Raw genomic sequence first — 13,108 nt, 5'->3', positions numbered from 1 at the left:
CACGAAGCTTCAGTAGCGCAACTCTAAGGCAACGAGGCAAACCACGCCTACGAAGACGTGGAGGACATGATCTTGTAGCTCAAATTCGCTTATCTGGGTGCTGTCAAAAACAATGTGCAACGCACTAGCAAACTATCACTGATCTTTGATAGATCCTCCAAGTGAGGTATGTTGCATTTTCCTTTTAATTGCGCAGACGTATTTCAAATAGGTACACTGTTCGTTGCTGCAGTTCTTGTGATATTGCAGTATTAACGTTTGTTTTAAAAGACATCTTCAATACATGGTGTATTCTTTGCAGTTAGCCTTGGAAATGCCGGAGAGGACACGCTCGACGCAAAAACTACGGGAAGTCTGACAGGGCAGCTACGAGGTGGAGTCGAACGCTTCGGCCCCCGCGGAGGTCCGGGTGTCACATTCTCCATTGGTGGAAGTATCCGCGGTAGCATTGGTGGCCACGGTGAGGCCAAATGACGCTCATTGCACTGTACGATGTTCAGATAGTTTGTGCAAGTTCTCAGTACTTAATGATGACAGCTATATAGCTGTCATTATTTATGATGCTAAGGGTAAACGAAGAATTGACGAACGTAAAGACTGAGAACTCGCAAAAAACCTTCTGGTTGGAAAAGAAGGCAAGCCGAGCGCGATTGATATTGAAGAAACACGAGAGATTCTCGGACACATTAGTGTACCATGTGGTTTGTTGTTTAAACTGCACCACCTTCGGGTGCAGCCCACATTTTCTAACTTCATTATGTCGGGTATCGGTCCGTGTTTTCCTTTCCGTTCCCCCAGTCAAGGGTAGCCTAGCAGATACTTTTCTGGTTAACATCCTTGCCTTCCCTTTCGCTTTTTTTCGCTTTCTCTCTGGCTCATATATTTTTGTTGAGTAAAGCCACACTTCCGGTTCCGGTGTAAGGCTTGCCCAGTTGAACGACCACATCTGCGTTTCTTTTCGGCTCCTTCGAGCTAACTACACATTATCACTGTACCGTACGACTACAAAGTCGCCTGTTTTGTTTGAGGCTCTATTTTGGCATCGTTTTTCTCGTCATACGTGTACTAGAAGGCCTTAAATTGTTCCCCCGTAGCGCCACAAACATTGATGCGCTTTGATATCACTGCCTGCTGATTTATGCTTCGCAGTGAGTAGGATTCCATATAGGCTCATTGAAATAATATTCGCTATTTAGATGTGTTCTAGTTGAGAAATACTATATGTTACCAGGAGACGTACAGATATGGCCGCACATCAGGCCTAATCACCAAATAGATAAAACAAAGCAGACAATGCTTTTCTACTTCTGATTACAACGGTGGCAGGGAAATTTTTGTTCACCAGACGGACGCTATAGTTTTGGATGTAGTGACCACTGAAGCCGGCCCTTTCAATTGAATTGTGGGTGTTTTACGTGCCAAAACTACGATTTGATTATGAGGCACGCCGTAGTGGGGGACTCCAGAATAATTTTCACTACGACTGGATGGTTGAGGTGCCCCCAATGCAAAAAACACGGGCGTTTTTGCATTTCGGCCACAGTGAAATCGAGCCGCCGCGGCCAGGATTCAAGCCCGCGACCTCGTGCTTAGCAGGGCAACACCATGGCCGCTTAGCCACTGCGGCGGGTAAAGCCAGCACTTTGCCACACGCAAGATTGAGTGCAAAATTTTGAGCGACAAGAGTATAATCAGGTATTGTCAATTTGTTTGTATACAGCTTTCAATGCCCAGTCCTTCACAGCCCTCCATCAATGATTATCTGATCTTGTCGTTAAAGGGCGAGTCGAGAAATGCAATTCGAGGTACTGCTAAAAAACCATAAATTACACTTTAGCGTGCATTGGGTGCCCGTTAAAGAAACCCAGCTGGTCGAAATTAATTCGCAGTTCTCCACTGCGGCGTGCCTCATAATTATATCGTGATTTTGGCCCGTAACACCCCAGTATGTAAATAATAATCCAAATTAAGACGGCAAGATATCATAAATACCCTACCGTACTCGACTATTACAGCTCACAATTTAGTTCACATAACGTTTGCAAGATCATTTATCAAAAAATAAAACCAAGCATATCTACCTATATTCTCTTGTATTGTGTGGGCTGCTTCTATATATGTAATACCACCGCCATCTTGATTTCTGCAGTAGGGTGCGATGCAAAAGCACAAAATCTATGCAACCAGATTTACGCAGAAAATTTGCAGCGATGATCAACAATTGAAGTTTGTTTCGGGATCATCAACTAGATCACAAAACGAACATTTGTTCGGTTTGTAATTGTTGGCAATCGACACTACTCAGAGCGTTTATATGCACTGAGAAGATCGTAAACTCTCATGTGTTCCTGATCAAACAGGCAGAAACGTATCTGTCCCTTAGATCGTAAAGTGTACGTCATATGCACACTTCGTGCTTACGTGGTTCTGCAATGTGGGCAGTAATGTATGCTTTAACAAGAAGACACGAAGCATAATCTTGATCAGCTGTCCTTACCAGCAATCAGCCCCAAATACATAAGCTTAAGAACGAAACAACCTTACAGTTGTATACATTTTGATGATAGTCAATGTGATTGCTGGTTATCAGTATTTGTGCTTGCCGAACCGTCTTGCATGCATATGTTATTGGCACTCTACGCACGGGTAAGACATCAAGCACGGTACGTGTCTTTCAGGGTGAAATTATTCACAAGCACAAAAAAATGTAACCATCAAATTAGAGACATCCTACCAGCCATATTTCAAGTTTATAACGAAATTATCGTTTGAATAAGATGAGTTTTATGGAGCTCAGCAGTTTTAATATAGGACGGGGAAAGTCCTGAAAGCGAATGTTTGCAATATTAAGCGATTGGGTATTTCATTTTACTGTATAGTACCTAATTCACTTAGCGGAATCAAAATGTCAACATTGCTATAGAGTTTAACTATACCATATATTGACCATGCCTCTCGTGGACGTCATCCTTAGGAAATTGCAAGGTTTATCAACGTAATAACCACCAAACTTCAGTTCTTTCTCAATGTTTCCTTTTTGCTGGAAAATCCAATGGTAGAATGTAGCAAACAACTTACTCCACTGCAGGACCAGGCATTGGCAGCACAGCGGCATCAAGCAGCAGTTCTGCACCTGGCGTATACGGAAACTATCCACCACCCACCGGTGTCGGGGCAGGCTTTTATGGAATGCCTTACGGTGGCGGATACTACTCACAGTACGGCCCGTATTCTCAGTATGGTCCGTACCGACAGCCCGGCCCCTACGGTCAGTATCCTCCGTACGGCTACTACGGCGAGTATCCTCGGTATTCCGCCTATCGCCGAGCGCACGGTAATTTCCGTGGCTGGAAAAACCGTGACCAGTAAGCCGCCCATTCCGGCACCGCATCTGTGCTTGCTGCGTCTACTGCTGCTCCTGTCCGTCTTTCATGGTGAGCGTTCTTCACATATATCATTGCTGCTGATCAGAACGCATAGACTTAATCTGCTGTGACGCCTTGTTTACGCTGCTATCCTTTCAAAGGTACTGACGACTCAACGCGCTTCTATATGCAGTTGTTATTAACACAATATGCCACATTCCGTTCAAGCGAATAGCGATTGCACAAAGTATAGGATGTGTCGCGTAACTTGAACCACGGATTTAAAGAGAAAGTCGTCAGCGGCAGCTGAGTGAAACCAACGGCATATGGCTTGTCGTCCTGCGGCACTCCTAAGAGCATTCTTTTCCGCTTATTTAGTTAACTAAGATGAGTTACGAAAAATTTTTAACATTCACTTTAGGGCCAAGTCTGTTTCGTTGCGTTGTCAAGGGGGTTCAGAAACGCCCGATCAAATTTTTGTGACAACGTGCATGCGGCGTGGTGTGTTTTCTTTTTTCGGCGTTTAGAGAAAGCCCGCGAAATATCAAATGAAACCACGTGACTGCGCTCATGCGCTATCGTGCGGCAGCCTCTCACCCGCGCTCCATGCAAAAGAACCGCGCGCGCGGACCGTGACGAATAGAGCGGCCGCGGTTCTAGGCATCGCATTCACAGTGCGTCAGCATCTTTGCCGGTGTCACACGGAAAGGAAGCGCCGTCGTGTCTCATAAGCGATAGGCTCGATGCACGGTTGATAGCACTGCACTATGATAGCGCACGGGCGCAGTCACGTGGTTTTATTTCATATCTCGCGGGCTTTCTTCAAACACTGAAAAAAAGTGCCCCGCAGCATGTACAGTACGTACGTTGCCACAAAAAATTGCATCCGGAGTTTCTGAGTTCCCTCTTCCACAACGCAACGAAACGCACTTGACCCTAAAGTGAATATTAATATGTTTGCACAACTCATCTTAGTTAATTAACTAATTAAGCGGAATGTAAAAAAATGTTCTAAGTATTGGCACATGACGACAAACCATATGCCGTTGGTTTAATTCAGCTGCGGGTAACCACTTTATTTTTTATTCTCGGTTCAAGTTACGTGAAACACCCTGTATACAAGGTGAGAAAAATTTAGTTTTACGGTTTTCTTAAAGTTAGGCGCTAGAAGGTAGGTGAAGTCCACCTATGCAAATTAATTATGTGACCGAGGGGATACAATGTGAGGTGATAATTATCGCTGTCTGCTGGCCAATTAATTAAACTTGAATGATTAACTTTTTATTGAATACACAAAGCGGGCATGTTATTATTAGAAAGTTAGAGGCAGCCCTTTTCTACGCAGTTCCACTTGCCAGAATTTTTTCTAACACGCCCATGTGCCGAGATATCCTACTGCTAATTTTAATTTTCGTTAGTACGATTACGCATGCAAGACAGCGAGGGTCGGCGCAAAGCTTCGCCCTGACGGGACGCGGCTGTTGCGTGCGGCGTTTAGTCTGGCAACGGGGGACGCAGGCATAGGCAAGGATAACTGTTCCCCTTTCACTCTCGGCTGGCGAAATCAAGGAATGACTTCGAGGCGTGACGTACTCAGTTCGCATTATCCTGTTAAGGGCTATCACGGAAGATGATTATTCGGCACGTTTTGCACGACTTCAAATCACACCGCGACATAATCTTATCAACGCGTTCGCTTCACTGGCATCTCCTAGACTGCTTCCGCCATAGCGGCGCATCTGAAAGAACAATAAACAAAAACGTGCATGGGGATTATTAGATTTGTCAGTCGTAGCTGTAGAGATGAACTTGGGACGACAGGGCTAGGCGAGCAGGATTTAATTGCAGGATTTGCATTTAAAACAGGACATACATTGACAGACTAGCGCGACTCCCATATGAGCCCGCAAAACTAACATACAGCAAACAGTTTACGAGCACACAGCTCACTCCTACATTTCGAGTATGACAGAGCACTCAGCTCCCGACAATGATCACGACCCGAGCACTCCCTAGCAGCCGGCAAACGCTGCTTATAAGCTCTCCGCTTGACGTCATAGTTCGACGTCATCGTTCGGCGGGGACGGAGCAGGAATGGTCGGGAAGGTTCGTCCAAGCATTGTAAACTTGCCGCCGCCCCGCACTATCGTTTACGCCCAAACACGCGCAAACACACAGGTGCGAACCCATACACACAAAGGCTCCGGAGTCGACGACCGAGGGCTTCGTAGAACTGTGCTCCGTCTCGGGTGGTGCGGCCAAGTACCACATTCCTGAGCTGACCGCGCGCCACGTGGCTGCCGGTCATCCGCAGTTCTCGGTACCGCCCAGCTTTCAGTGCCGACGTCAGAGGGCTTCGTAGAACTGCTTTGTCCCGGGTGGCTCGGCCAAGTACCAATTTCCGGAGTTGATCGCGCGCCACGTGGCTGCCGGCCGTCCGCAGTTCTCGGAAGACGCCCCGACTGGTGGGCTTGGAACACATGCAGCGGGCTGAAAGCTGGCACGTTGCCACTCCGTACGGCCATTCTTAACAGGATCCACTGGCACTGGCATGGCTGACTCCACAGGGACGAGGTATTCTACCGAAGAAAAATAGACGTGCTTCTTGCAATGGCTTAGATGAACGGCGACGCCTCATTCGCGCTGCGACTGTACGCGGCCCGCCATCCAGACCGTCCACTTCCAACTAAACCAACCTTCAAAAAAAAAATCCCTCGGCCCTTTCGCACAACAGGCTCAGTCGACCGTCAGAGAGACCAAGATGATAATTGTCGGTGAAGACTCTCAAATTGACGTTCTCGCGTACGGACCAGTATCACGACTGCCTCTTAACTTTTCAATAGAAATATGCCGCCTACTGCAGTCACTAAAAGTTATTTATTCAATTTTAGCTAATTCGCCGGCAGACAGCGATAGTTATCGTCTCACTTTGCGTCTTCCTAGTCACATAAGTTACGTGCATAGGTGAACTTCACGTACCTCCCAGCACCTAACTTTAAGAAAACCGTAAAACTTAATTTCGATCAGGGTGTGTATATAGGGTGTTCTACCTCCCTTGAACCAAACTTTAACGATATGCAAATTCCACGTACCTGGACAGTGCCAATGCAATGTAGTTTGCCGTAACTAGGTAATGCTGTGATTATTTTTTTTGCACTTTGCCTAATTGTAAATTAATCATAATTACTTATTCAACCTCTCAAATATTATAAATAAAGGCAAAGCGTCAATGAGAAAATTGTAGCGCGACATGAAAAATTCCCAATGCCGCTTGCTGTAGCTCAACACCTGCTACCTAAATGCGTTTTTCCAAGCATGAAAGAAGCCCGCGAATACGCGCAAAGTACCTCGTGCGGCCAGTCGCACGGCAATTTTCCATAGTGATAGTGATTTATTGTCTTTTTCTTTCAGATCAAGCTACCGAGTACTCTGGAAACAAGAGCAGTGACGCAGCAAATAATATATTGAATGTCAAACATATCTCCAACAAATGCAGCTCTTGTGTAGGTGCTTCGAAAGTTGTCGAAATAACTGACACTCCGAGCTGCAACCAAACATCTTCAATAAAGCCGCTTGACAGAAATCCTGTGGGTAGCTACTACATTTATGCGGCCCATCCCGTCGTACTGTTAGAAGGCAACTCTTGGTCTCACAGTGCTCTTCGTATATCAAATTACCGCGTAGGGGTGATGTGACTGAATTTCACAGTTCCGGCACGTTAGAATAAACTTTTTTTTCATTTGCTCGTGAGCGCTTTGGTAGTGTGGAGACTCTCGCACATTCGCACTTGCAGGAGGCATAAGCCGCGACCTGCTCCTAGTATCTCCTGCTATATATGTTCCTCATGGTTGTTTACTTACGGCTGCACTGTGGGAGGCGTGACTGGTTGTTCGCTCGACGTGTAACACAAATAGCGCTTCGGTGAAAAATATATGACGTGTTGATTCCGCAATGCCTACATATTTAGTAACTGTTTATCGATGTCACTGGAAGAATGGCTGGGCTGGGCTGGGCTGGGCTGGGCTGGCTGGCTGGCTGGCTGGCTGGCTGGCTAACGGCGGCCGGCCTCTTACGCCGACCCCCAGTGACCCAAGTTGTCAACCATCTTGGGCTACTAGGTAAGTGCATGTGGTATTGATGTCGTCGTCGCCATTCCATCGTCACTTCAGCTTTGTGGTCTGTCTCTCGTCATGCCGTCGTCGTCACGTTTTCCACGGCGACCCATGGCCCAAGATATCTGGTAGCCTCGGTGTGCACGTATGGGCTCGTGGGCGTCATGCCGTCATGGTCAATGCAGCATCGTCATCCCAGCTTTGTCATTCGGCTCTTGTAATGCCGTCGTCATCACGCCAATATCGTCACACAATCGTCATGCATTCGCTGTCACGCCGTCTTCGTGGTCCTTCCATCGTCTTCACTCCAGCTTCGTCATCCAACTCTCGTCATGCCATCGTCGTCTCGCACTCGTCGTCATTCTAACTTTATCACGCGACTCTGGTCACGCTGTCGAGGTCACGCCATTATCGTCACACAGTGGACGTCATATAATTGTCGTCATGCATGCCATCATCGTCAGCCCCTACAAAGGTGCGCACCGATGCTAGTGGCCACGGAATCGGTGCCGTCTTGGCTCATGTTAAACACGGCCATGAATGTGCCATCGCGTACGTTAGCCGTCTTTTGTCACCTGCGGAGAAGCGGAATTACTCCATTACCGAGAGCGAATGTTTGGCTCTTGTGCGCGCAGTAGCGAAATTCCGCCCCTATATATGTAGCAAGGCCCTTTTCTCTCTCGTGCTACTTTTGTCCCCTCACCGCCGAGTGGGGCTCTCCGAGAAACTCCTTCCGTGCTACAAAGGCCCTTACCGCGTTCTACGCCAAGTGACCAATGTCACTTACGAGATAATGCCCGTGACCCCTGTCATGCCACCCGGTTCCACACAACCTGACGTAGTACACATCTCTCGGCTTAAGCCTCACTATGCCCTTACCAATGGCCCCGTCTGAAGCACCGGTACAGTGCTTTTTCCGCCGAGGGTCGTGTCACGGTGAGAAAAGAGGACAATGTTGCCGACGGTGAAGACGACAAAGTGGCAACTACCTCTCAGCTTACGAAGGACATCAGATGATCTTATAGAAATTACAATGTTAAAATTGGTTGAAATCGTGGAGCGACCGCCAGTTTAGCTCCCGGAACAGACGGGGTAACCTCTGCCATGATGAAAATGTTATTTAAGGAAGCTCCACATGACCTTTTAGCTATTATAAATCACTCAATTAGATTTTCATGGATTCCGTCTGCATGTAAAAGTGCTAAAATAATTCCAGTTCTTAAAAATCATGGGCAGGGGTATACAAAAGATAACATTAGACCAATCGCGCTAACCAAAAATTTGGTTAAAATAATTGAAAGAATACTATATGCCCGCATGCTAAAATTTGTAGACACCAAAAGCTTGCTTAATTCCTGCCAAATTGGATTCTGACTATCATGTTGAATTTGGCATGCTCCCTTGGACTTAAGGAGTAGAATAGTAGAATAAAATTAGCACGGCGCCATAGACAGATCGGTGCTATTGTGACACTAGACATCTCCAAAGCCTATGACAGTGTAGAATATGTACTTTTATTAAATATATTACGAAATCTAGACTTTCCAAATTACCTTGTAAACTGGTTATCTGAATTTTTAAATGGGCGGAAATTCTACTGCTCTCTAAGAGGCTCTTCTTCGAGCATACATAATCAATCACGAGGTGTTCCTCAAACCTCTCATTTCTCCATTATTATTTAATGTTCTGATGAGTTCCATTCCTCGGCATCCAGATGTACAAACATATATATACACAGACGACATTGCTTTTTATGCATGAGACAGCGATATTCACAATCCTACATTATCGACTACAGAACTACCTCTACGTCATAGAAAGCTGGTTAAACAAGATTCGTCTTTCACTTAACCTGAGAAAACGCTCAACATTGGTTTCCCCCCTAACAATCCCGTTCATATATCGCTATCCTACCGTCTCGAGATTATATAAGTGCATTCGGTGATGGGGGGGGGGGGGGGGGGGGGAGGACAGGGCCCTCAACGGCCCTGTCCTATCATTACTTCCGGCATCAGCTTACCTAACTTCTACTAAATACAGGAGATTTGCAATTGCTCTAGACTTTTTGTATCCAGCAATAGCAAATTTTTCAGAATATCGACACCTCCTATTCCCTTGGCGCAAAAATTCCTTCCACACCAGAAAAACTGAAGTAATTTTTACCCGGTTACACTGTCGAACACCGTTATTAAACTTTTATCGTCACAGGGCTGGTCTTGCATTCTCACCTCTGTGCCCATTCTGTGCAGTAGATGAAACCATCAATCATTTTTTTTTCGTATTCTGCCGCCGTTTTTCTGCTTTAAGGAAAAACATCTTAGAACTAACCTTCACGCAACTTGGTTCAAATTTCTCCATTTTAAATATTCTTTCTCTAGGACCGTTCTCTCTTGGCAACTACCGCAGGGATGTCTGCTCAGCCGTGGAGGGATTCATAGTTGTTTCAAGACGTTTCCCTTAAGTTCTTCAAACATTATCTTTATCCGTTTCCACATGACACTTTAGCCAGTTTTAGTACCACCAAAATCTTCCTAATACCAGCCAAATCTTGGCCAAGGAGGAAATCCAATCCAATCCAATCTCGGGATTCTAAGCTGCTGTTTATGTACGTGTTGCAAATACATCATGTAAATAGTTTTATACCCGTGACAATATGTGTGCGTGTGTGCGTGTTTCGCGTGCGTGCGTGCGTGTGTGCGTGCGTGTGTGCGTGTGTGCGTGTTTCGCGTGCGTGTGTGTGTGCGTGTTTCGCGTGCGTGTGTGTGTGTGCGTGTGCGTGTGTGTGCGTGTTTCGCGTGCGTGTGCGTGTTTCGCGTGCGTGCGTGCGTGTGCGTGTGTGTGCGTGCGTGCGTGCGTGCGTGCTTCGCGTGCGTGCGTGCGTGTGTGCGTGCGTGCGTGCGTGCGTGCTTCGCGTGCGTGCGTGTGTGCGTGCGTGCTTCGCGTGTGTGCGTGCGTGTGTGCGTGCGTGCTTCGCGTGTGTGCGTGCGTGCGTGCTTCGCGTGTGTGCGTGCGTGCGTGTGCGTGCGTGCGTGCGTGCTTCGCGTGTGTGCGTGCGTGCGTGCGTGTGCGTGCGCGTGTGCGTGCGTGCGCGTGTGCGTGCGTGCGCGTGCGCGTGTGCGTGTGCGTGCGTGCGTGCGTGTGCGTGTGCGTGTGCGTGCGTGTGCGTGTGCGTGCGTGTGCGTGTGCGTGCGCGTGTGCGTGCGGGTGCGTGTGCGTGTGCGTGCGCGTGCGTGTGCGTGCGCGTGTGCGTGTGCGTGTGCGTGCGTGTGCGTGCGTGTGCGTGCGTGTGCGTGCGTGCGTGCGTGCGTGCGTGTGTGTGTGTGGGGAGGGGGGGGGGTGCGCGCGCCAAGGTGGTTTGCTCCAAACCCCCGTCGGTTACACTTTGAAATGTGGTGAACATGGTATCAATCATGCATCCCGGACCTCACAAGGGTGTACCGTAATGCTTACCGCATTTCTCTCGCATTTACAGCTAAATCCCCGTTAATTTTTCCCTCCTCATGTGTCCATTAATTTTTCTCCTCCCCATGTGTAGGCCATGTGTAGGCTAACCTACCTGTCCTTGCTTCTTCCGTTCTCTGTCCTTTTCTCTATGATGTTGCGCTTTCCTGTCTCGGTGGCCTGCCTGATCTCTCCTAGGACGAAGTAAGAAATGAAAGAAACCTAACTGGCAGCTCTTTTCGGATTCTTGATGCGTCAATTTAATATACTCATGTAAGATCTAAGCCTCAATGACAGCGATATAGGCGAGATGAGTTACGGTCAGTGGCGTAGCCAGAAATTTCGTTCGGGGGGGGGGGGGGGGGGGGCTCACGTTACAGCTAGGCCTCCTCTTTAAGAGGAAGCTTTAGCTCGAGTGCCCCTATTTAAATATATGTAGAAGGGAAATTCGTTTTTCCCCGCAACCACTGCACCAAATTTGACGAGGTTTGGTGCATATAAAGTAAAAACATAAGTTGTAGTGACTTTTGGTTTCGAATTTCTCATTTAGGTGGTCAGTTCTTCATCGAAAATTGCCCGAAATCGCTAATTTTCAGAAAACGAAACTATCAAGTTTAGAACTCTAACTCAACAATGAAAAATGATATCACAATTCTGTGAACTGCATATAATAGTAAGTACACCTACAGCTGACAAAATATATATGTTACACATGAATCTAAAAAAAATTTAGTCTTATGGAAATACGGCTTTTTGCAGAACCCCTGTACACAACGTAACCAATAAACGTAAGATACAAATTGACATAGCGAGTTTGCCCTCTTTGACTGTTATAATAGATGCTGTTTACAGAACCGCGATATCTGTTCGTGATGCAAAGCTATTAGTTTGTAAACGTCGTGCTTCTGCTTTTTTGAACTTTCGAATTTTTCAATATATTTTAAACAAAATGCAGGCCCCCGAATCGAAATTCCGCTTCCTACACCACTGGAATTTAACTTTCTCTCTCCTGGGAGTGGGGTGGGATAGGGGGGGTGGGGGGTGGGCCGTTGGGGGCGGGGGGGGTGGGGGAACGTTATTTGAATAGGCCGCGTCGGAGTTGGGCCCGAGCTAAAGCTTCCTCTTAAACAATTTGTCGAGGGATCAAATACATGAATAATAACTGCATTGCCATTGCCAAAGATGCTACAAACGAATTCTTAAACGCTATGCACTGTCAAGGCAAATAAAATTTGTATTTTTTCATAAAAGAATATACTCGTATGTGCCAAAAATTGTGCTCAAAATAACTGATGGTAATGCTTCCGTGTTCTTTGTCTATATAATAAGTAAAGAAGCTATCACACGAACTTTAGAACTACATCAGTTCGAAACCAGGAAAGCAGTGCATGCCGCTGATATGAAAAATGAAAGGCCATGAAATGAACAAGTTGACGACAAATATGTTAATGAAACATTGTCGTTCAAGAACCGTGTTTGCATTCTTGTACATTGCAATGGCCAGCGAAAAATCTCAATGACGCTGTCATTTGTTCCAATGGATTACGCACGAGCACATGTCACCGGTCGTATATCGTGAGTAATTGCACCGAAATTATAGTCGCAACAGAGAGCACATATATAAAAAGCAGTTCTGCAAGATATGCGAAGGCGAGTCAAATGAAAGTAAGCCAATGCGAATATATGACAAACGGGGTACTTTATTTAAAACTAGTCTTCATGAGCATTTAGACATTTGTCCCATTGACTAACGAGTCACGTGATTCCCGTCTCGTAGAACTCCTTGGGTTACTGCTTCAAAAAGTCTGTGACTGACTCTTTCACGTCATTGTCTTGCACGAATCTGGTTCCCTTGAGCTGTTTTTTCGGTTGCCCCAAAATGTGGAAGTCGGAAGGCCACAGGTCTGAGCTGTATGGCGGATGTTGCAGTGTTTAAGACTTTAACTTTGCCAGTTTTGTGTTAACCACATCAGCGACGTGGGACAGGCATTGTCGTGGAAAGAGATGACCCCATTCGTTAATTTTACACGTCGTTTGTTCTTGATTGCGACACGCAGCCGTTCCGGGGTTTCACAATATCGGAAACAATTGACAGCCTCTATTTTATCAGTAATGGGCCCTGATGATCGAAAAAAAAGTCAACAACACCTTTCCGGCGGAAATGACGGCCTTTGCGTTCTTTGGGCGTGA

General features: G+C 46.6%; 1 long non-coding RNA gene across 1 annotated transcript; it reads left to right on the top strand.

Moving 5' to 3' along the window:
• Nucleotides 1–303: 303 nt before the first annotated feature.
• LOC140220008 (uncharacterized) lies at nucleotides 304–7,296 on the top strand. Its single transcript, XR_011896258.1, has 3 exons — nucleotides 304–460; nucleotides 3,089–3,434; nucleotides 6,777–7,296. It is a non-coding gene; the product is annotated as an uncharacterized lncRNA (long non-coding RNA).
• Nucleotides 7,297–13,108: the final 5,812 nt, after the last annotated feature.

The sequence above is a fragment of the Dermacentor andersoni genome, chromosome 8 (assembly GCF_023375885.2).
Source record: "Dermacentor andersoni chromosome 8, qqDerAnde1_hic_scaffold, whole genome shotgun sequence".
Classification (NCBI taxonomy): Eukaryota; Metazoa; Arthropoda; class Arachnida; order Ixodida; family Ixodidae; genus Dermacentor; species Dermacentor andersoni.
The sequence above is the reverse complement of the archived record's forward strand: the minus strand, read 5'-3'. Positions and strand labels throughout refer to the sequence as shown.